This window comes from Columba livia, chromosome 11 (assembly GCF_036013475.1).
Source record: "Columba livia isolate bColLiv1 breed racing homer chromosome 11, bColLiv1.pat.W.v2, whole genome shotgun sequence".
NCBI classification, from domain to species: Eukaryota; Metazoa; Chordata; class Aves; order Columbiformes; family Columbidae; genus Columba; species Columba livia.
In genome coordinates, this window is record NC_088612.1 from 67,226 (window position 1) to 94,454 (window position 27,229).

General features: G+C 57.7%; 1 long non-coding RNA gene across 1 annotated transcript; it reads right to left on the bottom strand.

Annotated features, from left to right (window-relative positions):
- Window positions 1-20,458: 20,458 nt before the first annotated feature.
- Window positions 20,459-25,127, bottom strand: LOC135580542 (uncharacterized). The gene is made up of 2 exons (XR_010475305.1): window positions 23,688-25,127; window positions 20,459-23,058 (listed from the first exon to the last, which is right to left on the bottom strand). It is a non-coding gene; the product is annotated as an uncharacterized LOC135580542 (long non-coding RNA).
- Window positions 25,128-27,229: the final 2,102 nt, after the last annotated feature.

The window sequence follows — 27,229 nt, forward strand, 5'->3', positions numbered from 1 at the left end:
TCGGCACCGGCGTTCCAGATCCCGGGGTGGCACCCGAGAGGCCTTCCGTGCCCCTCGAACGCAACGAGACCCCAGGATCGGCTGACAGGCGCAAGGCAGGCTTCCCGAACTACACCACAACGCAGACGCAGGCTGGAGCTGCCCTGCCCGGCACACGCTGGCATCGCACGGTAAAGGTCCCCGGGCCCTTGACCCGCGCCAAGGGCGCGGTTCCTGGACGGCCCTTGCCCTTAGCAGAGCTAAACCCCCCGGCCCTGCCGTTCCCGGCCCCTTCCCAGCCCTCGCGCCTCCACTTAGCTTTCAGAGGGCCGAGGGACCGAACCCATCTTCGGCAGAGGAAAACGCCGCGTGCGCCAACGGCCGTCTTCGCGCGTCGCCGGGTTCCTCTTCAGCGCCTGCAGGAGCACGAGAAATCACGCGCTCGCTAAGCCACGCCGGCACACGGCGCCGCGGGGCAAACGCCGAGTCCGTCCGCGACACCCACCTCCTGCTGAGCTCCAGGGCGGTCCGGTCGGCGTGTCCTGCCGCTGGCGCGGTCACAAACCCTCAGCGCTGGTGACGCCTACGACGGCGAGAAGCAAAAAAAACCGTGGCGCCGGGAACGAGTCCCCGGCCCCACGCTCCTCCTCGCCCCTAGCCCGGCTCACCGCAAATGCTCCTCCCGGTCCAGAGGGCCCACAAAGCGCCTGCAAAGCGAGAAGGAAAAGATGAAGCGAGAGACCGGGCAATACCGGGCTCCGCAACGCCCACCGCCGCCTCACCTTCTCGGCTGCCGGCCGGCGTGCGGCTTCGCCCCTGCCGGCTCGTCTGCGGCACCCGCAAAACCAGAGGAACGCGCTCGGACGCCGCCCGAAAACACAGCCTGCCCGCAGACGGTCCCAGCTCGCCCTCCCTTACCTGGGCCGCTCGCCCACCCGGCCGCCCTTGCTTTTGACTGCCACGCCGCGGACCGCCGAGACGCTCAGCTGCCGCCTGTAAAACACCACCAAAGGACGCTCGGACCCGCGCCAGCAACACGGGACCTGAAACGAGCTGCCGCTTCGGCCCAGCACTCCGTGCTCACCTGGCCCGAGGAGCTGAGCTGCCGACAGCCCGCTTTCCTCTTCGCTTCGCACCTAGGAAACAGAGAAACGACCGAGCTTAGCTAGAGCCACACGGCACAGCTCCCCTCTGGCACCACCCACCGACCCACCTGCTTACGGCGCACAGCTCGCCTCCTCCGTCGCTCTTCCGGGCCAAGTTGTCCCTCTGCTCCTGAAATCAGGTGATTCTGCAAGTCACCCAGCAGCCCATCCACAGCCTGACCAGCCCACAGGTCTGCTTTCTGTGGCGCAATAACGTACCAAGCTCTCGTGGAGGCTCTCAAACGCCTGCGCGGGGACCCTCCGCTCCCCTGCCCACGGCTACTCCATCCCAGATGACCGCGCCGCCTCTGCCCACGCAATTCAACGCGTCAGCAGGTTAACCGGGGACCGCCAGAGCTCCGTCCACCCTCCCCTGCCTCTACGCGTCCGGGCAGAGCAGCTCCGAGCCAATCGCGCACCCGGGCCGACAGACGCTCCGCAGAACCTTATAGACCACGCGACGGCCACAGCGCCAAAAACGCTCCACGACGAACACGACGCTCCGAGACCAGAAGGGCATCGATCCCAATAATCTACGGGGAGGAGAGGAGCCTCTCCTGCATCCTCAAACGGAAAAGGAGCCCGACGTCACGGCTCCTGACGAGACGGCGGCAGCGCCACAACCGAGCAGAGACGTCGCAACCAAACGAGAAGCTGATGAAAAACCTAAGAACTTCTTCCCAGCATCTTGAAGTTCCAGTCCCTGAGACTGGATGGCTAGAGCTGCCGGCACAGCCCAGGACAACGCCACAATCAGCCCTGACCAGAAACGGCCCAAAGGCAAGAACCCGCCACGCTTTCGGCTGCCGACACCAGAAAACCAGCGCCCGATCGGCGCTACGCCGATCGGCACCGGCGTTCCAGATCCCGGGGTGGCACCCGAGAGGCCTTCCGTGCCCCTCGAACGCAACGAGACCCCAGGATCGGCTGACAGGCGCAAGGCAGGCTTCCCGAACTACACCACAACGCAGACGCAGGCTGGAGCTGCCCTGCCCGGCACACGCTGGCATCGCACGGTAAAGGTCCCCGGGCCCTTGACCCGCGCCAAGGGCGCGGTTCCTGGACGGCCCTTGCCCTTAGCAGAGCTAAACCCCCCGGCCCTGCCATTCCCGGCCCCTTCCCAGCCCTCGCGCCTCCACTTAGCTTTCAGAGGGCCGAGGGACCGAACCCATCTTCGGCAGAGGAAAACGCCGCGTGCGCCAACGGCCGTCTTCGCGCGTCGCCGGGTTCCTCTTCAGCGCCTGCAGGAGCACGAGAAAGCACGCGCTCGCTAAGCCACGCCGGCACACGGCGCCGCGGGGCAAACGCCGAGTCCGTCCGCGACACCCACCTCCTGCTGAGCTCCAGGGCGGTCCGGTCGGCGTGTCCTGCCGCTGGCGCGGTCACAAACCCTCAGCGCTGGTGACGCCTACGACGGCGAGAAGCAAAAAAAAACCGTGGCGCCGGGAACGAGTCCCCGGCCCCACGCTCCTCCTCGCCCCTAGCCCGGCTCACCGCAAATGCTCCTCCCGGTCCAGAGGGCCCACAAAGCGCCTGCAAAGCGAGAAGGAAAAGATGAAGCGAGAGACCGGGCAATACCGGGCTCCGCAACGCCCACCGCCGCCTCACCTTCTCGGCTGCCGGCCGGCGTGCGGCTTCGCCCCTGCCGGCTCGTCTGCGGCACCCGCAAAACCAGAGGCACGCGCTCGGACGCCGCCCGAAAACACAGCCTGCCCGCAGACGGTCCCAGCTCGCCCTCCCTTACCTGGGCCGCTCGCCCACCCGGCCGCCCTTGCTTTTGACTGCCACGCCGCGGACCGCCGAGACGCTCAGCTGCCGCCTGTAAAACACCACCAAAGGACGCTCGGACCCGCGCCAGCAACACGGGACCTGAAACGAGCTGCCGCTTCGGCCCAGCACTCCGTGCTCACCTGGCCCGAGGAGCTGAGCTGCCGACAGCCCGCTTTCCTCTTCGCTTCGCACCTAGGAAACAGAGAAACGACCGAGCTTAGCTAGAGCCACACGGCACAGCTCCCCTCTGGCACCACCCACCGACCCACCTGCTTACGGCGCACAGCTCGCCTCCTCCGTCGCTCTTCCGGGCCAAGTTGTCCCTCTGCTCCTGAAATCAGGTGATTCTGCAAGTCACCCAGCAGCCCATCCACAGCCTGACCAGCCCACAGGTCTGCTTTCTGTGGCGCAATAACGTCCCAAGCTCTCGTGGAGGCTCTCAAACGCCTGCGCGGGGACCCTCCGCTCCCCTGCCCACGGCTACTCCATCCCAGATGACCGCGCCGCCTCTGCCCACGCAATTCAACGCGTCAGCAGGTTAACCGGGGACCGCCAGAGCTCCGTCCACCCTCCCCTGCCTCTACGCGTCCGGGCAGAGCAGCTCCGAGCCAATCGCGCACCCGGGCCGACAGACGCTCCGCAGAACCTTATAGACCACGCGACGGCCACAGCGCCAAAAACGCTCCACGACGAACACGACGCTCCGAGACCAGAAGGGCATCGATCCCAATAATCTACGGGGAGGAGAGGAGCCTCTCCTGCATCCTCAAACGGAAAAGGAGCCCGACGTCACGGCTCCTGACGAGACGGCGGCAGCGCCACAACCGAGCAGAGACGTCGCAACCAAACGAGAAGCTGATGAAAAACCTAAGAACTTCTTCCCAGCATCTTGAAGTTCCAGTCCCTGAGACTGGATGGCTAGAGCTGCCGGCACAGCCCAGGACAACGCCACAATCAGCCCTGACCAGAAACGGCCCAAAGGCAAGAACCCGCCACGCTTTCAGCTGCCGACACCAGAAAACCAGCGCCCGATCGGCGCTACGCCGATCGGCACCGGCGTTCCAGATCCCGGGGTGGCACCCGAGAGGCCTTCCGTGCCCCTCGAACGCAACGAGACCCCAGGATCGGCTGACAGGCGCAAGGCAGGCTTCCCGAACTACACCACAACGCAGACGCAGGCTGGAGCTGCCCTGCCCGGCACACGCTGGCATCGCACGGTAAAGGTCCCCGGGCCCTTGACCCGCGCCAAGGGCGCGGTTCCTGGACGGCCCTTGCCCTTAGCAGAGCTAAACCCCCCGGCCCTGCCGTTCCCGGCCCCTTCCCAGCCCTCGCGCCTCCACTTAGCTTTCAGAGGGCCGAGGGACCGAACCCATCTTCGGCAGAGGAAAACGCCGCGTGCGCCAACGGCCGTCTTCGCGCGTCGCCGGGTTCCTCTTCAGCGCCTGCAGGAGCACGAGAAATCACGCGCTCGCTAAGCCACGCCGGCACACGGCGCCGCGGGGCAAACGCCGAGTCCGTCCGCGACACCCACCTCCTGCTGAGCTCCAGGGCGGTCCGGTCGGCGTGTCCTGCCGCTGGCGCGGTCACAAACCCTCAGCGCTGGTGACGCCTACGACGGCGAGAAGCAAAAAAAAACCGTGGCGCCGGGAACGAGTCCCCGGCCCCACGCTCCTCCTCGCCCCTAGCCCGGCTCACCGCAAATGCTCCTCCCGGTCCAGAGGGCCCACAAAGCGCCTGCAAAGCGAGAAGGAAAAGATGAAGCGAGAGACCGGGCAATACCGGGCTCCGCAACGCCCACCGCCGCCTCACCTTCTCGGCTGCCGGCCGGCGTGCGGCTTCGCCCCTGCCGGCTCGTCTGCGGCACCCGCAAAACCAGAGGCACGCGCTCGGACGCCGCCCGAAAACACAGCCTGCCCGCAGACGGTCCCAGCTCGCCCTCCCTTACCTGGGCCGCTCGCCCACCCGGCCGCCCTTGCTTTTGACTGCCACGCCGCGGACCGCCGAGACGCTCAGCTGCCGCCTGTAAAACACCACCAAAGGACGCTCGGACCCGCGCCAGCAACACGGGACCTGAAACGAGCTGCCGCTTCGGCCCAGCACTCCGTGCTCACCTGGCCCGAGGAGCTGAGCTGCCGACAGCCCGCTTTCCTCTTCGCTTCGCACCTAGGAAACAGAGAAACGACCGAGCTTAGCTAGAGCCACACGGCACAGCTCCCCTCTGGCACCACCCACCGACCCACCTGCTTACGGCGCACAGCTCGCCTCCTCCGTCGCTCTTCCGGGCCAAGTTGTCCCTCTGCTCCTGAAATCAGGTGATTCTGCAAGTCACCCAGCAGCCCATCAACAGCCTGACCAGCCCACAGGTCTGCTTTCTGTGGCGCAAGAACGTCCCAGGCTCCCGTGGAGGCTCTCAAACGCCTGCGCGGGGACCCTCCGCTCCCCTGCCCACGGCTACTCCATCCCAGATGACCGCACCGCCTCTGCCCACGCAATTCAACGCGTCAGCAGGTTAACCGGGGACCGCCAGAGCTCCGTCCACCCTCCCCTGCCTCTACGCGTCCGGGCAGAGCAGCTCCGAGCCAAACGCGCGCCCGGGCCGACAGACGCTCCGCAGAACCTTATAGACCACGCGACGGCCACAGCGCCAAAAACGCTCCACGACGAAGACGACGCTCCGAGACCAGAAGGGCATCGATCCCAATAATCTACGGGGAGGAGAGGAGCCTCTCCTGCATCCTCAAACGGAAAAGGAGCCCGACGTCACGGCTCCTGACGAGACGGCGGCAGCGCCACAACCGAGCAGAGACGTCGCAACCAAACGAGAAGCTGATGAAAAACCTAAGAACTTCTTCCCAGCATCTTGAAGTTCCAGTCCCTGAGACTGGATGGCTAGAGAGCACAGCTGCCGGCACAGCCCAGGACAACGCCACAATCAGCCCTGACCAGAAACGGCCCAAAGGCAAGAACCCGCCACGCTTTCGGCTGCCGACACCAGAAAACCAGCGCCCGATCGGCGCTACGCCGATCGGCACCGGCGTTCCAGATCCCGGGGTGGCACCCGAGAGGCCTTCCGTGCCCCTCGAACGCAACGAGACCCCAGGATCGGCTGACAGGCGCAAGGCAGGCTTCCCGAACTACACCACAACGCAGACGCAGGCTGGAGCTGCCCTGCCCGGCACACGCTGGCATCGCACGGTAAAGGTCCCCGGGCCCTTGACCCGCACCAAGGGCGCGGTTCCTGGACGGCCCTTGCCCTTAGCAGAGCTAAACCCCCCGTCCCTGCCATTCCCGGCCCCTTCCCAGCCCTCGCGCCTCCACTTAGCTTTCAGAGGGCCAAGGGACCGAACCCATCTTCGGCAGAGGAAAACGCCACGTGCGCCAACGGCCGTCTTCCCGCGTCGCCGGGTTCCTCTTCAGCGCCTGCAGGAGCACGAGAAAGCACGCGCTCGCTAAGCCACGCCGGCACACGGCGCTGCGGGGCAAACGCCGAGTCCGTCCGCGACACCCACCTCCTGCTGAGCTCCAGGGCGGTCCGGTCGGCGTGTCCTGCCGCTGGCGCGGTCACAAACCCTCAGCGCTGGTGACGCCTACGACGGCGAGAAGCAAAAAAAACCGTGGCGCCGGGAACGAGTCCCCGGCCCCACGCTCCTCCTCGCCCCTAGCCCGGCTCACCGCAAATGCTCCTCCCGGTCCAGAGGGCCTACAAAGCGCCTGCAAAGCGAGAATGAAAAGATGAAGCGAGAGACCGGGCAATGCCGGGCTCCTCAACGCCCACCGCCGCCTCACCTTCTCGGCTGCCGGCCGGCGTGCGGCTTCGCCCCTGCCGGCTCGTCTGCGGCACCCGCAAAACCAGAGGCACGCGCTCGGACGCCGCCCGAAAACACAGCCTGCCCGCAGACGGTCCCAGCTCGCCCTCCCTTACCTGGGCCGCTCGCCCACCCGGCCGCCCTTGCTTTTGACTGCCACGCCGCGGACCGCCGAGACGCTCAGCTGCCGCCTGTAAAACACCACCAAAGGACGCTCGGACCCGCGCCAGCAACACGGGACCTGAAACGAGCTGCTGCTTCGGCCCAGCACTCTGTGCTCACCTGGCCCGAGGAGCTGAGCTGCCGACAGCCCGCTTTCCTCTTCGCTTCGCACCTAGGAAACAGAGAAACGACCGAGCTTAGCTAGAGCCACACGGCACAGCTCCCCTCTGGCACCACCCACCGACCCACCTGCTTACGGCGCACAGCTCGCCTCCTCCGTCGCTCTTCCGGGCCAAGTTGTCCCTCTGCTCCTGAAATCAGGTGATTCTGCAAGTCACCCAGCAGCCCATCAACAGCCTGACCAGCCCACAGGTCTGCTTTCTGTGGCGCAATAACGTCCCAAGCTCTCGTGGAGGCTCTCAAACGCCTGCGCGGGGACCCTCCGCTCCCCTGCCCACGGCTACTCCATCCCAGATGACCGCACCGCCTCTGCCCACGCAATTTAACGCGTCAGCAGGTTAACCGGGGACCGCCAGAGCTCCGTCCACCCTCCCCTGCCTCTACGCGTCCGGGCAGAGCAGCTCCGAGCCAAACGCGCACCCGGGCCGACAGACGCTCCGCAGAACCTTATAGACCACGCGACGGCCACAGCGCCAAAAACGCTCCACGACGAAGACGACGCTCTGAGACCAGAAGGGCATCGATCCCAATAATCTACGGGGAGGAGAGGAGCCTCTCCTGCATCCTCAAACGGAAAAGGAGCCCGACGTCACGGCTCCTGACGAGACGGCGGCAGCGCCACAACCGAGCAGAGACGTCGCAACCAAACGAGAAGCTGATGAAAAACCTAAGAACTTCTTCCCAGCATCTTGAAGTTCCAGTCCCTGAGACTGGATGGCTAGAGAGCACAGCTGCCGGCACAGCCCAGGACAACGCCACAATCAGCCCTGACCAGAAACGGCCCAAAGGCAAGAACCCGCCACGCTTTCGGCTGCCGACACCAGAAAACCAGCGCCCGATCGGCGCTACGCCGATCGGCACCGGCGTTCCAGATCCCGGGGTGGCACCCGAGAGGCCTTCCGTGCCCCTCGAACGCAACGAGACCCCAGGATCGGCTGACAGGCGCAAGGCAGGCTTCCCGAACTACACCACAACGCAGACGCAGGCTGGAGCTGCCCTGCCCGGCACACGCTGGCATCGCACGGTAAAGGTCCCCGGGCCCTTGACCCGCGCCAAGGGCGCGGTTCCTGGACGGCCCTTGCCCTTAGCAGAGCTAAACCCCCCGGCCCTGCCATTCCCGGCCCCTTCCCAGCCCTCGCGCCTCCACTTAGCTTTCAGAGGGCCGAGGGACCGAACCCATCTTCGGCAGAGGAAAACGCCACGTGCGCCAACGGCCGTCTTCCCGCGTCGCCGGGTTCCTCTTCAGCGCCTGCAGGAGCACGAGAAAGCACGCGTTCGCTAAGCCACGCCGGCACACGGCGCCGCGGGGCAAACGCCGAGTCCGTCCGCGACACCCACCTCCTGCTGAGCTCCAGGGCGGTCCGGTCGGCGTGTCCTGCCGCTGGCGCGGTCACAAACCCTCAGCGCTGGTGACGCCTACGACGGCGAGAAGCAAAAAAAAACCGTGGCGCCGGGAACGAGTCCCCGGCCCCACGCTCCTCCTCGCCCCTAGCCCGGCTCACCGCAAATGCTCCTCCCGGTCCAGAGGGCCCACAAAGCGCCTGCAAAGCGAGAAGGAAAAGATGAAGTGAGACACCGGGCAATACCGGGCTCCTCAACGCCCACCGCCGCCTCACCTTCTCGGCTGCCGGCCGGTGTGCGGCTTCGCCCCTGCCGGCTCGTCTGCGGCACCCGCAAAACCAGAGGCACGCGCTCGGACGCCGCCCGAAAACACAGCCTGCCCGCAGACGGTCCCAGCTCGCCCTCCCTTACCTGGGCCGCTCGTCCACCCGGCCGCCCTTGCTTTTGACTGCCACGCCGCGGACCGCCGAGACGCTCAGCTGCCGCCTGTAAAACACCACCAAAGGACGCTCGGACCCGCGCCAGCAACACGGGACCTGAAACGAGCTGCCGCTTCGGCCCAGCACTCCGTGCTCACCTGGCCCGAGGAGCTGAGCTGCCGACAGCCCGCTTTCCTCTTCGCTTCGCACCTAGGAAACAGAGAAACGACCGAGCTTAGCTAGAGCCACACGGCACAGCTCCCCTCTGGCACCACCCACCGACCCACCTGCTTACGGCGCACAGCTCGCCTCCTCCGTCGCTCTTCCGGGCCAAGTTGTCCCTCTGCTCCTGAAATCAGGTGATTCTGCAAGTCACCCAGCAGCCCATCCACAGCCTGACCAGCCCACAGGTCTGCTTTCTGTGGCGCAATAACGTCCCAAGCTCTCGTGGAGGCTCTCAAACGCCTGCGCGGGGACCCTCCGCTCCCCTGTCCACGGCTACTCCATCCCAGATGACCGCGCCGCCTCTGCCCACGCAATTCAACGCGTCAGCAGGTTAACCGGGGACCGCCAGAGCTCCGTCCACCCTCCCCTGCCTCTACGCGTCCGGGCAGAGCAGCTCCGAGCCAATCGCGCACCCGGGCCGACAGACGCTCCGCAGAACCTTATAGACCACGCGACGGCCACAGCGCCAAAAACGCTCCACGACGAACACGACGCTCCGAGACCAGAAGGGCATCGATCCCAATAATCTACGGGGAGGAGAGGAGCCTCTCCTGCATCCTCAAACGGAAAAGGAGCCCGACGTCACGGCTCCTGACGAGACGGCGGCAGCGCCACAACCGAGCAGAGACGTCGCAACCAAACGAGAAGCTGATGAAAAACCTAAGAACTTCTTCCCAGCATCTTGAAGTTCCAGTCCCTGAGACTGGATGGCTAGAGAGCACAGCTGCCGGCACAGCCCAGGACAACGCCACAATCAGCCCTGACCAGAAACGGCCGAAAGGCAAGAACCCGCCATGCTTTCGGCTGCCGACACCAGAAAACCAGCGCCCGATCGGCGCTACGCCGATCGGCACCGGCGTTCCAGATCCCGGGGTGGCACCCGAGAGGCCTTCCGTGCCCCTCGAACGCAACGAGACCCCAGGATCGGCTGACAGGCGCAAGGCAGGCTTCCCGAACTACACCACAACGCAGACGCAGGCTGGAGCTGCCCTGCCCGGCACACGCTGGCATCGCACGGTAAAGGTCCCCGGGCCCTTCACCCGCGCCAAGGGCGCGGTTCCTGGACGGCCCTTGCCCTTAGCAGAGCTAAACCCCCCGGCCCTGCCATTCCCGGCCCCTTCCCAGCCCTCGCGCCTCCACTTAGCTTTCAGAGGGCCGAGGGACCGAACCCATCTTCGGCAGAGGAAAACGCCACGTGCGCCAACGGCCGTCTTCCCGCGTCGCCGGGTTCCTCTTCAGTGCCTGCAGGAGCACGAGAAAGCACGCGCTCGCTAAGCCACGCCGGCACACGGCGCCGCGGGGCAAACGCCGAGTCTGTCCGCGACACCCACCTCCTGCTGAGCTCCAGGGCGGTCCGGTCGGCGTGTCCTGCCGCTGGCGCGGTCACAAACCCTCAGCGCTGGTGACGCCTACGACGGCGAGAAGCAAAAAAAACCGTGGCGCCGGGAACGAGTCCCCGGCCCCACACTCCTTCTCGCCCCTAGCCCGGCTCACCGCAAATGCTCCTCCCGGTCCAGAGGGCCCACAAAGCGCCTGCAAAGCGAGAAGGACAAGATGAAGCGAGACACCGGGCAATACCGGGCTCTGCAACGCCCACCGCCGCCTCACCTTCTCGGCTGCCGGCCGGCGTGCGGCTTCGCCCCTGCTGGCTCGTCTGCGGCACCCGCAAAACCAGAGGCACGCGCTCGGACGCCGCCCGAAAACACAGCCTGCCCGCAGACGGTCCCAGCTCGCCCTCCCTTACCTGGGCCGCTCGCCCACCCGGCCGCCCTTGCTTTTGACTGCCACGCCGCGGACCGCCGAGACGCTCAGCTGCCGCCTGTAAAACACCACCAAAGGACGCTCGGACCCGCGCCAGCAACACGGGACCTGAAACGAGCTGCCACTTCGGCCCAGCACTCCGTGCTCACCTGGCCCGAGGAGCTGAGCTGCCGACAGCCCGCTTTCCTCTTCGCTTCGCACCTAGGAAACAGAGAAACGACCGAGCTTAGCTAGAGCCACACGGCACAGCTCCCCTCTGGCACCACCCACCGACCCACCTGCTTACGGCGCACAGCTCGCCTCCTCCGTCGCTCTTCCGGGCCAAGTTGTCCCTCTGCTCCTGAAATCAGGTGATTCTGCAAGTCACCCAGCAGCCCATCCACAGCCTGACCAGCCCACAGGTCTGCTTTCTGTGGCGCAATAACGTCCCAAGCTCTCGTGGAGGCTCTCAAACGCCTGCGCGGGGACCCTCCGCTCCCCTGCCCACGGCTACTCCATCCCAGATGACCGCACCGCCTCTGCCCACGCAATTTAACGCGTCAGCAGGTTAACCGGGGACCGCCAGAGCTCCGTCCACCCTCCCCTGCCTCTACGCGTCCGGGCAGAGCAGCTCCGAGCCAAACGCACACCCGGGCCGACAGACGCTCCGCAGAACCTTATAGACCACACGACGGCCACAGCGCCAAAAACGCTCCACGACGAACACGACGCTCCGAGACCAGAAGGGCATCGATCCCAATAATCTACGGGGAGGAGAGGAGCCTCTCCTGCAACCTTATTGTGGGTTGTCTGAATTTAGAGTTGATGAGTTAGTTTTCTGTATTTGGAGTTAATAGGCTAGTTTGCTGTATGAATAAAGTTAAGTGTTGCGCTAGTTGTGAGGCGACTTGGAGGCGGGGAGCTTGTGGTCGGTGCGGGTGCCTGCGCCCTGGAGCGGGGGGACAGCTTGTGACTACGAGATAACGATCTTGTTACCATGCGAACACTGCCTGACCAACATTCCCGCCTTAGCTAGCTTAACGTCTGTTAAAGTGATTAGCCAATCAGCATGAAACATGTGTGCCTTAGACTATATAAATGTATGTTTGCCAAACAATAAAGCGGACACCTTGCTTGCATCAAGCTGAGTCCCTGTCTCTCAATCGCGGCAAATTGGTGACCCCGACGTGATCGTCAGCGACGAAACCGCCGAGGATTGAAAAACCACCTACCTGGTGGCATGTCGCGAGTCCCGCATAACGTGGAATGACCTGCTGAAAGGAAGCAGGATAAGCCGGCCGGCCAAACAATCCCTCTGTCTGGAACGAGAGGTGAGCTGCGGGAAACTAGCAAAATGGGGAATCAAGAGTCTTTCCCTGAGAGAGATGCTTATGAGCTTATGAAAGCTCTACTTAAGAAGCATGGGAAAAAGACTCTTTCGGAACAAGATCTTAAGTTAATCCTTAAATGGGTGCAGGTTAAGATCCCCGCGGTGACTGCTTCTTCTATTTTTACGCGTGAACTTTGGGACAATGTGGGGGTAAAGTTATGGGACGCAGCCACCTCAGGAGATGAGGAAGCGCAGTATATGCTCCCCAGTTGGAGAAAAATCTTTGAAACCATAAAGGCACAAGAGCAAAATCAGCGAGGCTCCGAGGAGGGAGCTCAGTCACCTCCCCCCTGCCCTTCTAAAATCGCTGGTGGGGCGGAACCCTCTGCGCCACCATTAGCTTGTGCTGCTGGATATCCCCCAGAGAATGATCCCTTTGACCCGGGTCCGATTGACCCTGAAAAGGAACCTGATCTTTTTCCCCCTGATCCTCATGAGGTTTGGGGAAAGATTAAGCACCAAGCGATAAACGAGGGGGAGTTGGAAATAGCCAGAACTATAGTAGCCCCCGTTATATACCAAGGACGGGGGGGGGCTCAGGCTCAGTGGGAAGCTCTTTCTTTTTCAGTCATTAAGGAGTTGCGCCGTACAGTTACCGAGCATGGGTTGTCTTCCCCTTATTTTGCAAGCCTTTTATCTTCTGTATTCGATACATATGTCATGACCCCACATGATTTAAAATCTCTCGCGCGATTGTTATTAATCCCAACACAATATACAATGTGGGAGTCTCAATGGAGAACGGGATTGCAGACAGTTTTGCTGGGTTATGCAGGACATGCTAATGCCGCCTTAGCTGCATTGACTATAGAGCACCTCACAGGAACAGGGCAGTTTTCGGACCCGGCAGCCCAAGCTAGGGACATTCCTCGGGAGGCTTTGGAAGCAGGCAGAGAAGAAGTGAAAAGGGCCTTGTTGAGAGTTCCTGACTCTGGCAGACCCCAAAAAGCATTCACTAGTATCACTCAGGAACCCCGTGAGCCGTATATGCAGTTTATAGATGGATTAAAACAAGCCTTAGAGCGGCAAGTTGATAACGGACAAGCTCGGGAGATTTTACTCCTTAAACTGGCTGTGGAAAACGCTAACGCCAATTGTAAAAAGCTCTTGAAGTCTCTCCCAAATCAAAACCCCACCTTAATTGAAATGGTGGAAGCCTGTAATAGAATTGGCACTATGGATCATAAATATGAGGCCATGGCTGCTGCTTTTGCGGCCATGCACGGCCCGATGGGCGCCGACCCACAGCGAAACTGCTATGGGTGTGGAAAACCGGGACACCTTAAAAAAGATTGCTTTAGTGCCAATGCTGGGAAACGACCCCAAACACCTGGGGTTTGTCCCAAGTGCCAAAAAGGGTGCCGCTATGCTAATCAATGTCGATCTAAATACGACTCTCAAGGGCGCCCCATACAGGGAAACCGATTGCAGAGCGCGGGACTGCGGCGCGCACAGACACAAGTTCCGCGACCAGCACCCCCACAAACGCCGGGGGGGGAAACAGGAGTGTTTCCAGTCTCCGCCCAGCAACAGCAGGGAGTGCCTGCCTGGACCTGGCAACCGCCTACACAGTAACACTACTTGATTCCTCTGTTCACTTACTGCCTACCAAAATTGCAGGTCCTTTGCCCCCTCAAACGCAAGCATTATTATTAGGAAGATCGTCCACCACTCTGTCAGGACTTTTTGTATTGCCCGGAGTAATCGATCCTGACAGTAATTCAGAAATTAAAATTACGGCCTGGACCCCGTTTCCTCCTTGTACAGTGCCAGAGGGAAGTCGTATCGCTCAACTGATACTGATCCCTAAGGAAGACTATGTCCCAATCCCTGACCAATTGCTCCCACAGAGACAGGGAAGTTTTGGATCTACGGGAGAACCACTAATTTTATGGGTTCAAGCCATCTCACAAAAACGTCCTATATGTCAATGCACCCTCATTCGCAGAGGTCAGCAAGTTATGTTAAGTGGAATTATTGATACAGGTGCAGATGTTACCGTTATTTCTCAAGCAAAGTGGCCTTCTAGGTGGCCTTTAGCTGATGTCTCTCAGACATTAGCAGGAATCGGGGGGTGTGGAGCTAGCCGCCGAAGCGCAGAAATAATACAAGTTCAAAATTCAGAAGGACAAGTTGCCTCAGTCAAACCGTTTATCTTACCAGTACCTATGGTCTTGTGGGGGTGTGATGTGTTGTCTCAGTGGGGGATGTCTATCCAGACACATTTTTAGGTGGGGCCATTGAGGGGCGTGAAACCCTAAAGTTAACTTGGAAAACAGATACTACTATTTGGATTGATCAATGGTCCCTGCCGCTGGAAAAACTTCACGCCCTCCAAGAAATAGTTAATGAACAACTATCTATGGGACATATTGTACCCTCTACAAGTCCTTGGAACTCGCCCGTTTTTGTTATTAAAAAACTGACTGGCAAGTGGCGCTTGCTCCATGACCTCAGAAAAATTAATGACGCTATGGAAGACATGGGGGCCCTGCAACCTGGGCTTCCGTCACCCGCCATGATCCCTAGAGATTGGCATTTAACCATCACAGACCTCAAAGATTGTTTTTTCAACATTCCATTGCATCCAGATGATGCTCCTAAATTTGCCTTTTCGGTTCCTAGCGTCAACATGCAAGCCCCTTTGCAAAGATACCAGTGGGTTGTGCTACCGCAGGGAATGAAAAATAGCCCTACAATATGCCAATGGTATGTAGCAAAAATACTTAGTCCTGTCAGAACTGTAGTACCTGCTGCATTGTTATATCATTATATGGATGACATCCTAGTGGCAGCACAGCACCATGAAGTCATGGAGGAAGCTGTAGCCCTTGTCGTGGCTGCTGTAAAATCAGCAGACCTCTGTATTGCACCAGAAAAAATTCAAAAAGTGCCACCTTGGAAATACTTAGGATGGCGTATAAGGGCTCAGACTATTGCTCCGCAACGTTTACAAATACAGGCAAATGTAAAAAATTTACATGATGTGCAGAAACTGTTAGGAACAATCAATTGGGTCAGACCATTGTTAGGAATCACTAAGGCGGATCTTCGTCCCTTATTCGAAATGCTTAAAGGAAGCTCGGACTTAAACGCTCCGCGAACTCTCAGTCCTGAAGCCATAACTTCCTTGCATAAAGCTGCGGCAGCGATTACCTCCAGACAAGCGCATCGATGGGAACCAGAATTGCCTTTTCAATTAATCATCCTTAACCCTGTTCGACAGCCTCATGCACTTATTTTCCAATGGGACTGCCAGAAAATGGACCCTTTACTGATCATTGAATGGATTTTTCTGCCTAACCAAGCCACAAAGACGATTTCTACCCAACATGTGATGTTTGCATCTTTAATCATCAGGGCCAGACAGCGATTACTTACCCTGGCGGGCACGGACTTCATCCTTATATGTATGCCGGTAACAAGTGTTTACCTGCAATGGTTACAACAACAATCAGATGCACTAGGCATAGCTCTAACTGGCTATGCAGGCCAACTCACTTCTCATCCGCCGTCTCACAAACTGTTAAGCGTTGATTTTCACCTTTTACCTATTACAAAGCAGAGTGACCAGCCTTTACAAGCCCTCACTGTATTCACGGATGGGTCTGGCAAATCTCACAAGTCTGTCATCCTTTGGTGGGATGATCATCGAGAACAGTGGAACTCAGATGTAGAGACTGTACAGGGTTCTCCTCAAATAGGAGAATTGTCTGCAGTTGTTCGAGTGTTTCGAAAATGGTCTATTCCTCTCAATATAATCACTGATTCTGCTTATGTTGCAGGAATTGTTAGCCGAGCAGAGGCTTCTGTGCTACGAGATGTTTCTCATACGGCACTGTTTAATTTGTTACAAGAACTCATCTTTCTGTTAAATTCCCATCTTCACCCTTATTTTATTATGCACATTCGATCTCACACTTCTCTACCTGGTTTTATTGCAGAAGGGAACCGACAAGCGGATTTGCTTACGCTACCAGTGCAGGTGTTACCACATCGATTAGCGCAAGCTAAACTCAGCCACTCCTTTTTTCATCAAAACGCTGCAGGCCTTAAGCGTCAATTTGACCTCGCTATACAACAAGCCCATAATATCATTGCGGAGTGTCCTGATTGTCAAAGGCACTCTTTCCCTTCTATAGCAGAAGGAGTCAACCCCAGAGGGCTACAGAGCCTTCAACTCTGGCAAACAGATGTCACTCATTTCGCTGAATTTGGTCGTTTAAAGTTTGTTCATTGCTCTATTGATACATTTTTCAGGAATGTTATTTGCCTCCTGTCATATAGGAGAAAAAGCACGTGATGTGCAAAAACATCTAATGCGTGCTTTTGCTACTTCAGGGGTACCCTCTCAGATTAAAACTGACAATGGCCCCGCATATGTATCTAAAACCTTAACTACCTTTTTTGCCTCTTGGGGTATATCACACGTTACAGGTATCCCTCACTCTCCTACAGGACAAGCTTTAATAGAACGTTCCCACCAAACCTTAAAACGCCTGTTATTAAAACAAAAAGGGGGAATAGGAGCCGCTACGCCAGAGGAGCAAATACAGAAAGCCTTGTATGTTTTTAACTTTTTGAATTGTTCCCTATTAGACAGCAATCCTCCAGTAGTTCGCCATTTTAGCACAAACACCCTTTTTGAACCCAAGATTAAGCCGCCAGTATTGATCCGGGACCCCAAAACAGGTAAGATAATGGGACCCTATCCCCTTGTCACGTGGGGAAGAGGCTATGCTTGTGTTTCCACAGAAAGAGGCCCCCGCTGGATCCCAGCTAAAAACGTGAGACCTTTTCGAGAGACACTGCAGCAGCCTCCTGAAGACATTCCTGGTCCTGATCCTGCGACTGATATAGAAGACACCACCGATCAATAATTGAATGAACTCTGTTCCAGAGGTTAACGAATGGGAGCTTAAATGTCCCCAATGTGAAAAATGTAATCCGTGGATTTGTAGAATTTGTGCTAATTGTGGAAAATCACAGTGGCTAAATCGCCATACAGTAGGACGCTGGTGTGATAACTGCCTAACAATTGAGTGGAATACAGTTCAGGTGTTATTGATAACAGGTAGAGAGACAGAATATTCTCCCCGGTATGATTATTATTCTAACGATTGGGGGAAAATTGTAGCACAAAGGTCTGGAGACATTTTATATTCTAAGATTGAATACGCCAAAGACATTCAAATGAGTTTCTGTTCTTTTAATGATTTGTGCATTATTAATAGTACTCCCATGTGTGTTACAATGCTTGCAAAAATCAATAACTGCTTCAATGAACAACATTCTCCTTGTGCAGCAAGGAGCGGACCAAGATCAGAACGAAATTACGAAAACCCCCAGTACGGAGCTGTTAGTGAAATAAGATGTCCTCGAGTTGGTCGTTCGCCGACCTTGGGAGGGTCAGTTAATTAAAACAAAAAGGGGGAGATGTGGGTTGTCTGAATTTAGAGGTGATGAGTTAGTTTTCTGTATTTGGAGTTAATAGGCTAGTTTGCTGTATGAATAAAGTTAAGTGTTGCGCTAGTTGTGAGGCGACTTGGAGGCGGGGAGCTTGTGGTCGGTGCGGGTGCCTGCGCCCTGGAGGGGGGGACAACTTGTGACTACGAGATAACGATCTTGCTACCATGCGAACACTGCCTGACCAACATTCCCGCCTTAGCTAGCTTAACGTCTGTTAAAGTGATTAGCCAATCAGCATGAAACATGTGTGCCTTAGACTATATAAATGTATGTTTGCCAAACAATAAAGCGGACACCTTGCTTGCATCAAGCTGCGTCCCCGTCTCTCAATCGCGGCACTTATAGACCACGCGACGGCCACAGCACCAAAAACGCTCCACGACGAACACGACGCTCCGAGACCAGAAGGGCATCGATCCCAATAATCTACGGGGAGGAGAGGAGCCTCTCCTGCATCCTCAAACGGAAAAGGAGCCCGACGTCACGGCTCCTGACGAGACGGCGGCAGCGCCACAACCGAGCAGAGACGTCGCAACCAAACGAGAAGCTGATGAAAAACCTAAGAACTTCTTCCCAGCATCTTGAAGTTCCAGTCCCTGAGACTGGATGGCTAGAGCTGCCGGCACAGCCCAGGACAACGCCACAATCAGCCCTGACCAGAAACGGCCGAAAGGCAAGAACCCGCCACGCTTTCGGCTGCCGATACCAGAAAACCAGCGCCCGATCGGCGCTACGCCGATCGGCACCGGCGTTCCAGATCCCGGGGTGGCACCCGAGAGGCCTTCCGTGCCCCTCGAACGCAACGAGACCCCAGGATCGGCTGACAGGCGCAAGGCAGGCTTCCCGAACTACACCACAACGCAGACGCAGGCTGGAGCTGCCCTGCCCGGCACACGCTGGCATCGCACGGTAAAGGTCCCCGGGCCCTTGACCCACGCCAAGGGCGCGGTTCCTGGACGGCCCTTGCCCTTAGCAGAGCTAAACCCCCCGTCCCTGCCATTCCCGGCCCCTTCCCAGCCCTCGCGCCTCCACTTAGCTTTCAGAGGGCCGAGGGACCGAACCCATCTTCGGCAGAGGAAAACGCCGCGTGCGCCAACGGCCGTCTTCCCGCGTCGCCGGGTTCCTCTTCAGCGCCTGCAGGAGCACGAGAAAGCACGCGCTCGCTAAGCCACGCCGGCACACGGCGCCGCGGGGCAAACGCCGACCCCGTCCACAACACCCACCTCCTGCTGAGTTCCAGGGCGGTCCGGTCGGCGTGTCCTGCCGCTGGCGCGGTCACAAACCCTCAGCGCTGGTGACGCCTACGACGGCGAGAAGCAAAAAACTGTATTGCTTGGGACATACCAGAAAGTTGCCACTTTCCCCTTCATCACCCACAATACAAAAACACATACACAATAATGAGCACTCAGATCATGGTTGTCCATACTAGTTCCCTCGCTATTCCTCGCCTTGATGGAGTTCTGGGAGTTACATTTGAATGATCTACCAGGGTCCACCGCACACTGCAAAGGTTCTGTGGACAACACACTGTTCTGTGGGTGATCAGGGAGGCCATGAGCCACCCCGTAGCTTGAAAGACACTCTGCCTTATGGTCCTGCTGCTTCCTTCAGAAATGCTAAAACTCCACCTACAGATACGAGATGCTCATCCTAACCCCTGGTAGATAACCTGAGCATCCTAGGAGGAGAAATTATATCAGCAACTTGTTACACACCAATACAAACCAAGAATTAACACCCCATCTTCATTGCTATCAGGAATTTAGGGAAAACACCAAGTACCAGGAATTGATTCAATAGAAGAAAAAAAGTTAGAAACATACTTTCAACTACAGCTGCTATTGAAACTTCTCTGCTCCTGAAGGTCCTACCTCAAGCAGACATCTCCACTTCTCCAAACACATCTGCCCGTGTAGCTTAAACAGCTCAACAGCTGCCGACTGCTAAAGGAGCAGCAGAGAACCAGCACCCAAGCAGCCCAGCAGCAGAATGAGCTCCCCACCTGGGGACTGGGGCTCAAATACCCTGAGCCCCGCCCACCCCTTCCCACAATCCCCTGGGAAAGGGGAGGGGTCAATCACCCCAGGCCCCACACACCACCCTTATCAAATCACCTGGACCCTCACTGGAAGTGACAGCACCTGCACTCCTGTTGGGCTCTGTCAGACACTGTTGGTTTTTGTGAAGCCCTGTGAGACCTCTTGGGTCTGTCAGGCTCTGTCAGGCTTTGATGGGCTCTGTAGGGCCCTGTTGAGACCTGTTGGGGTCTGCTGAGCCCTGTCAAGATTTCTCAGGCTCTGTTGAGACCCCCAGGGCTCTGTCATACACATTGGGGCTCTATCGGGAACTGACAAGATTTGTCAGGCCCTGACGGGTCCTGTTGGGCTCTGCCAAGCTTTGTCAGGCTCTGTGAGGATCCGTCAAACTCTCTCGGGCCCTGTCAGGCCCTGTCGGACTTTCTCCAGCTCTCTCAGGCCCTGCCTGGCTCTGTTGGTCTTTCTTGAGCTTTGTCTGCCCCTGTCATGCCCTGTCGGGTACATGGCTCAGCAGGGGAGGGGAAGGAGTTGTAGGTCTGTAGGCCACACCCCCTGCAGGGAGCCCACCAATGGGGGTGGAAGTGTGGGTCAAGGGGGAGGAGCCCAGCTGGGAGGGTGAGGTGCTTGGAAAGGGGGTGGGGCCTGGTTGGGGCACACCCCTTTGGGAAGGCACATTGGGGAGAGCTTGGGAGGGAGGTGGGGTTGGCAGTGGCCCTGCCCACACCTTCAGCCCCACCCTCAACCCTAAACCCCACCCCCAAATCCTTCACTGGAAATGGAAGAAACCAAATGCTTAAGGTTTTTTTACATTATTTAATTTTATTGGGTGAGAATTGGCCCCAAAACCAGGTTAAAAATCCCCCAACATGGCCCTGGGGGAGCAACGTCAGGATGGCAGCGGCACAGCGCTGCCCTTTTCCAAGATGGCCGTCAGGGGCAAACAGAGTCACAGGCCCCACCACCCACCTTGGGCCCCACCCCAGAATGGCCGCCCTAGGCAGGCCCCGCCCACCTCAGCCCCACCCTTCCAGCACAGGCTTGGCAGCCATGACAGCCATGGCCCCGCCCACCAGCAGGGACACAGCAGCCGAGATGGCCACGCCCATCAGGGCAGCCACCTTGTTCCCATGGGCGGGGTGCAGGGCCACAGGAGCAGCCGATACAGCCGGGAACTGCCGCCTGAGCACGGCGCAGACCAACAGCCCCTCCGGCAGTGCCAGCATGGCTGCCAGCCCTCCCCCCCCAGCCATCTCGGATTCCAAGCAGGGTGGCGCCCAGCAGCCATGCTGTCCTCATTTTGTTGTGCACAGGGCCCCGTGCAGCATCGCAACCCAGGACAGCTGGTGGGGTGAGGGGACCCAGGAATCTCGATCTATGGGCAGAATGCAGCAGCTGTGGGGTGCTACATATCAATGGGCCAGAGTGCTGGAAGTATATGGTGCTGCAGAGCAGTGCTGTGGCTGTATAGGGCAGACTGGATCTGTGGGCCACTGCTGTGGGTCTATGGGATAGGGTGCAGGAGCTAGTGCGCTGTAGGGCAGAATTGCTGGCCTATGGGCTAGTGGGAAGAAGCTATGGTGTTTTCTGGGACAGTGCTGTTAATCTATAGGGCAGAGGAACTATGGGGTGCTGTAGGGTTACACTGTGGGTCTATAGGGCAGAGTGAACAAGATATGGGGTGCTGTGGGACAGCACTGTGTGTCTATGGGGCACAGTGGAGATATAGGGTGCTGTGGAGCACTGCTGTCCATTTATGGTGCAGAGTAAAAGCAGCTATGGGGTGCAGTGACTCTATAGGGCAGAGGGGCTATGGGCTGCTGTGGGTCACTGTGTGGGTCACTCACCTGTAGGGGGTTTAGCCTCTTCAGGGGTGTTTCACACCACAACCCCATTGACCCCACAGCCCCCCTGACCCCCACACCGCCCCATAGACCCTTGTGACCCACCCATAGTGGGCAGTGCAGGCGCAGTCAGGAGGGAAGGGTGGTCAGGTGGACAGAGGTGTGGGGCGCAGTGGGGCAGCACTTTGCACCAATGGGGCAGAACGCAGCACCTACAGGCTGCTGTGGGGCAGCTCTCTGGGTCTAAGGGGCAGAGTAGAGTCCTGTGCGGCAGCACTGTGGGTCTATGGGGAAGAGTAGAGTCACTATGGGGTGCTGGGGGGCACTCCTGTGGATGTATGGGGCAGAGTAGAGGAGCTATACGGTGCTGTGGGGCAGTACTGGGCATCCATGGGGCAGAGTGCAGGAGCCATGGGGTGCTGGGGGGCACTCCTCTGGATGTATGGGGCAGAGTACAGGACCTATATGGTGCTGTGGGGCAGTACTGGGCATCCACCATGGGTCAGAATGCAGGAGCCATAGGGTGCTGGGGGGCACTCCTGTGGATGTATGGGGCAGAGTACAGGACCTATATGGTGCTGTGGGGCAGTACTGGGCATCCACCATGGGTCAGAATGCAGGAGCCATAGGGTGCTGGGGGGCACTCCTGTGGATGTATGGGGCAGAGTACAGGACCTATATGGTGCTGTTGGGCAGTACTGGGCATCCATGGGGCAGAGTGCAGGAGCCATGGGGTGCTGCAGGGCACTCCTGTGGATATATGGGGCAGAGTACAGGACCTATATGGTGCTGTGGGGCAGTACTGGGCATCCATGGGGCAGAGTGCAGGAGCAATGGGGTGTTGTGAGGCAGTGTTGTGGGTCTATGGGGCAGAGTGTAGGAGCCATGGGGCATTGTAGGGCAGTACAGTGGGTCTATAGGCCAGATGAGCTATAGGGTGCTGTGGGACAGCACTGTGGATCTGTGGGGCAGAGTACAGGAGCTATAGGGTGCTATGGGGCAGAGTGGAAGACATATGAGGTACTCTGTGGCACTGCTGTAGACATATGGGGCAGAGTGGAGAAGCCATGGGGTGCTGTGGGATAGCAAGCAGGAGCTATAGGGTGCTGTGGGGCAGTGTTGTGGATCCGTAGGGCAGAATGGAGGTGCTATGGGGCACTGTGGGGCACTGTGTGGGTCACCCACCTGCAGGGTGTTCAGCCTCTTCAGGGGTGTTTCACCCCACAACAACCCCATTGACCCCACAGCCACCCTGACCCCCACACCGCCCCATAGACCCTTGTGATCCCCCCCCCCGCCCCTTCCCCGCCATGGTGTGCAGTGGAGATGTGGCCAGCCGGAGGAGGTGGGGGGGGCGCACAGTCAGCAGGAGTGCAGTGGGGGGGCACGGGATCAGCCGGGGGGCAGGGGGACACAGTCAGCTGGAGTTGGGGGGGCCACGCGGTCAGCCGAGTTGCAGGGGGGGGGGGGCACGCGCGGTCAGCCGGAGGGGGGGGCGCGGTCAGCCGGAGGGGGCGTGGCCAGGCTGCCTTCGCTGTTCTCTGCGCAGGAGCTGCAGTGGGGAAGGGAAGGAAAGGGCCGTTATTTGTGTCACAGTCCTGGGAAACAGCCCCAAATCCCCCCGCTTCAACATTAACCGAGTGAGCAAATTAACTGCCAAAAAAATGGATCTTGAAAGCTTCTTTGAGCACAAATTATCCTAAAAACAGCCCCAAAATGAAGTAAATTGAATTTGAGACCAAACAGCCTTAAAAATCTCAAAATCCCGCCCAAATATGGTCCCTCACAGCTTTATATAATAAGATATATATGTAAAAATAGATTAGATACATTACATAGTAATTATACATAATATATATAATATATATTAATATTTAATGAATATCATTACAATAGTATATTATAGATATCATTATGCCATTATATATTAATTATAAATTTCATTACATAATATCAATGAGTATTAGTTGATCAGTTAATTATATCAGATTATATATTATATATTTCTACTATTCATCATATTATATCGTTTATAGTAGCATATTGCTATACTGATTTAGTCTATATATTTACTATTAAATTAAAATTAACTTTAATAATTTAAATTTAAATTAAATTAAAAATAAGTTAAATTAAATTAAAATATAGAAATAAATTTTAAAATGGAATGTAAACAATTACGTGGGTTTAGGGAGGCGGCGACCAATCAGCGCCTTTCTCTCCTCAGAGGCAGCGACCAATCAGCGCCTTTCTCTCCCTCGGAGACAGCCGAGCGGGGCTGAGCCGGGGGAGGCTTTCCCGCCAGATGGCACCGGCCAATCAGCGAGCGTCTCCTCGGCCCCCTCAGCGTGAGGGAGAGCGGGACGGGGGAGACAAAATGGCGGCGGGTTAAAAAAGCCGAACATGTTCCCGCTTAAATATTAATTCAGTAAATTATATAAATAAATAGATTTTTAAAGCTTTTTTTGGGGCCAAATCAGCACCAGATCTGGGACCCCCAGCTCTAGACACGTTCAATGAAGTGAATTCAGCCCTAAAACCCCCCAAAAAGCAACGAAATGCCCCTCCCGGCTTTAAATACAATAACTTACACACTTATTTCAACAACTACTTACATTATTTTAACAATTAATAATTTAAACAATTAAGCGGCTTTAGGAGCCTCAGAACCGCCCAAAATGCTAAAAAAAACCCTCATAAAACCTCAAAAAGCCCCGTTTAAATATAATAATTTAAATTAATAAGCGGTTAACAGAAAAAAACGCATTTGGACTCGCAATCCTGGGAAACAGCCCCAAATCTCCCCCCGGGCTTTAAATATTAATCTATTGTATAAATTCTTATCAATAAGTAGATTCAAAAAGCTTTAAAGTCGCAAATCGGCCCCTCAAACTTTAAACGCGTTAAATAAACCTTTCAAAAAGCCGATTTAGACCCCAACGGCCCCAAAACGGCTCCTCACAGCACTAAATAATTGAAACAACTCAGCGTCTTCAGGAGCCCCAAAACGCAGTGAAATAATAAATCAAATAATAAACCAACAATTAAATCTTAGGAGCCTCAAACCCGCCCAAAATGTTCCAAATAAAACCTCAAATAAACCCTTTAAACATAACAATTTAAATAAATAAGGGCTCTAAAAAAACCGATTTGGACTCAAAATCCCGGGGAAAAGCCCCAAATCTCCCCGAGCTTTAAACTTTAACTCTCCTGATAAACCCTCAATAAACAGGTTTCAAAGGCGCCTTCTGGCACAAATCGGCACCCAAAAATTACGTAAAAACATCTTTTAAAAGCCGAATTAGACCCAAACCAGCCCCGCTTGCTGAGAAAAGCCCCGAACCGGCTCCTCCCGCGTTCAACACAACGATTTAAGCCGCTAAAGCGGCTCCGGGAGCCTTAATCGCCCCCCCCCCCCCCCAAACCCGCGGCTTTAAAACCCCAGTTCCGATCAAAACCCCCAGATACACCCCAGCCCGCCGGTCACGCATTAACCCGCCGAGCCCCAATTAACACCCGCACGATAATTACCGCCCTGACCCGCCCCGTTAACTGATTCCGGCCGCCGTTCCTGCCGTTCTCCGGTTTCCCGCCGCGGGGGAGGGGGGGGGGGGGGGGGGGGGGGCCGATGAGCTGCCGCTGCCGCTGCCGCCTCCGCCTTTCTGGTCCTGCGCGCGTTCTGCGCCGCCCCATTTATTACCTCGTTGTCCCGCCCGGTCCCGCCCCCCGCCCGCCCTCCTGCCAATGGCCGAGCCGCCCCGTCAGCCGCGCTGCCCAATCAGTGCTTCGTTGCTGTGGGCTAACGTCGGCGAGAAAACGCCGACCAATCAGCGCCTTTTCTACCTCAGGGGCGCTAGCGAATCAGCGCCTGTTACTGGGAGGGCGAACTTCGGCGGAAAGTGACCAATCAGTGCCTTCCTCCCCTCAGCGACACGGTGACCAATCAGCGCCTTTGTCCCACCCCCTCGGAGAACCCCTCGTGGGGATGAGCCAATGGACGACTTCCGAGGCTGACACTGTCAGCCAATCAGCGAGCGCCTCCTCCCTCCCTCGGTATAAAATAGCGAATGAGAGCAGAAAGGGGAAACAAGATGGCGGAAGAGAAGACATCGTGGCGGCATGCAGCGGCGATTGAGGAGGACGGAGGAGAGTCGGGGCTGGGCGGAAAACCGGCGGCTCCTCCGGCCGCGGCAGCAGCGATCGGGGGGTGTGGGGGGGAAACCGGCGGCTCCTCCGGCCGCGGCAGCAGCAGCGATCGGGGGATGTGGGGGGGAAACCGGCGGCTCCTTCGGCCGCGGCAGCAGCAGCGATCGGGGGATGTGGGGGCAAAACCGGCGGCTCCTCCGGCCGCGGCAGCAGCGATCGGGGGGTGTGGGGGTGGAAAACCGGCGGCTCCTCCGGCCGCGGCAGCAGCGATCGGGGGGTGTGGGGGTGGAAAACCGGCGGCTCCTCCGGCCGCGGCCGGCACGTGGCTTCACCGGCACCGCGGCCGCGAGACCGCGCGCTGTGGGGCTGCGAGGCGGGTGTGGGGCCGGGGGCTCCAGGGGTCCCGCAGCGGCGGCCGTGGGGCGCGATGGGGCGGCTGCGGTGATAGCTGTGGGGCACTGAAGTGGCTGCTGTGGGGGCTCTGCAGAGGCGTGTCTGGAGCTCTTGCGGGGCAGGAGCAGGGCTGCTGTAGCAGTACCTGTGGGGCAGCCATAGGGCTGCCATGGGGTTACTTAGGGTCACGTATGGGTGGGGGGGGGCCGAGCGCGCAGCTGGGTGTAGCCCCACCCACGGGGGTGGGATCCGTGCTGAGGGGCGTGGACTGGGAGGACACGCCCATTGGGAGGCCCACCTGGGGGAACTGGGCAGGGGGTGGGGCCTCCGTGTGTCACACCCCCATAGGAGGAGCCGCTTGGGGTAGGGAGAAGGACACGCCCAAAGAGGGCGTAGCTTAGGAAGGGAGGGGTGGAGCCGAGAGTAGGGTGGGCTCTGTACAGCACGTGCTCTGAGGGGGCGTGGTTTAGCAGGGGCTGAGTTTAGGGGTGGAGCCGCGGGCGGGGCTTCGATGCATTATGCTGCTGGGAGGGGTCTGTAAGGGACACGCGCCTCGGGGAGGGCACAGACTGGCAGGGGCGGAGCTTGGACGGGGGGGGAGTTGGGGGTGTGGCTTTCTCAGACCACGCCCTTGGAGGGAGAAGCCGGACTGGATAGCACACTGAAAAATTAAAATTAGCTGTTGTTAATCACATCTAGTTTGATGTCTTTTTATTTTAACTCAGAGGTAATTAATAGCGGTCATGTTTTTGCACAACCCCAAAAAAGCTGTGGTTAAACTCAGACTGTCATAACTGTTTTCTAATATTATTTTACATCTAAGTATCTTTTAGTGTTCTGTTGGGAATCATTACTGCCTGGGAACTTTTTAATACCTCTGTTTATAAACAGCCACTACTTCGTGGTTCCTTTATACTTCTCTTTAAAAAAAGAAATGTAACGTTTTGACTCTGTTTGGTTCTGAGCTTTGTTGCCTCCCATCTCGTGGGTCTGTTATAATTTAAATACTAAACACTCCCGATCACTTTCCAATGCTGTTTAAAATGTAAAGCTTCCTCACTTTGTTTCCTATGCAGTCATTCGTGTCTGCGGTTTATTTCATAACGATTGTTCAAATGAAGCTACCAATGACTCCACATTAGTTTTCTGCCTTTATCAGTTAAAAGGAATTCCAAACAATGTGT